This window comes from Propithecus coquereli, unplaced genomic scaffold (assembly GCF_000956105.1).
Source record: "Propithecus coquereli isolate 6110/MARCELLA unplaced genomic scaffold, Pcoq_1.0 Scaffold289, whole genome shotgun sequence".
Lineage (NCBI taxonomy): Eukaryota > Metazoa > Chordata > Mammalia > Primates > Indriidae > Propithecus > Propithecus coquereli.
This window is the reverse complement of record NW_012148496.1, coordinates 1,216,766-1,218,097: the sequence shown is the minus strand read 5'-3', so window position 1 is coordinate 1,218,097 and position 1,332 is coordinate 1,216,766. Positions and strand designations below refer to the sequence as shown.

Below are 1,332 nucleotides of genomic sequence, written 5' to 3'. Positions count from 1 at the left end.
GAAGTACTGATAAATGCTACAACATGGATGAAACTTGAAAACATCATGCTAAGTAAAGAAGGTAGTCGCAAAAAGACAACATATTGTATGATTCAATTTATATGAACTGTCTGAAATAAGCAAAATCTGTAGATACAGAAAGTAGATCAGTGGTTACCTGGGACTGAGGGATCGGAGGGAAATGGGGAGTGTGAGGTTTCTTTTAGAGGTGACAAAAATGTTCTAAAATTGATTGTGGTGGTTTTACACATCGAATATACTAAAAACTGTTGAATTAGACACTTTAAATGGGTAGATTATATGGTATGTGAGTTGTATCTCAATAAAGCTGTTTTTAGAAAAGTGTTTTCTGACAGAATTCCACTAAGCCAATCTAATTCCTGAGTAAGTCTATTCTTTCATTTAACAAATACTTGCTGAGTGTCTACTATGTGCTAGGCACTGCAGGAATAGCTCATTTTAATGTGCCTTGGTTCATCGCATTGTGCAGATGTTTTTTACAAATTGAAGGTTTATGACAACCCTACTTTGAGCAAACCTATCAGGGCCATTTTTCAACAGCATGTGCTCACTTAGTGTTTCTGTGTCACATTTTGGTAATTCTCACATATATCAAACTTTTCCATTATTATATCTGTTATGGTGTTCTATGATCAATGATCTCTGACATTACTATTATAATTGTTTTGGGGTGCTATGGACCGTGCCCATGCAAGATGGCAAACTTCATTGACAAATGTTACATGTCTTCTGACTGCTCCATCAACCAGCTGTTTCCCATCTCTTTCCCTAGCCTCAGGCCTCCCTATTCCCTTAGACACAGCAATATTGAAATTAGGCCAATTAATAGCCCTACAGTGGCCTCTAAGTGTTTAAGTGAAAGGAAGAGTCATGAGTCTCTGATTTAAATCAAAAGCTAGAAATGATTAAGCTTAATGAGGAAGGCATCTTGAAAGCCAAAATGGACCAAAACCTAGGCCTCTTGCACCAGACAGTTAGCCAAGTTGTTGAATGCAAAGGAAAAGTTCTTGAAGGAATTAAAAGTGCTATTCCAGTGAACACGTGAATGAGAAGAAAGAGATGGAGGAAATTTTGGAGAAAAGATCAAACCAGGAACAACATTCCCTTAAGCCAAAGCCTAATCCAGAGCAAGGCCCTAACTCTTCAATTCTGTGAATGCTGAGAGAGGTGAGGGAGCTTCAGAAGAAAAATTTGAAGCTGGCAGAGGTTGATTCATGAAGTTTAAGGAAAGAAGCCATCTCTGTAACATAAAAGTGCAAGGTAGGCCGGGCATGGTGGCTCATGCCTGTAATCCTAGCACTCTGGGAGGCC

General features: G+C 38.7%; 1 protein-coding gene across 1 annotated transcript in view; it reads left to right on the top strand.

The window, feature by feature from the left end:
* The window catches only part of FAM102B (family with sequence similarity 102, member B), an 86,081-nt gene that overhangs the window by 17,555 nt on the left and 67,194 nt on the right, over positions 1-1,332 (top strand). The window lies entirely within an intron of this gene.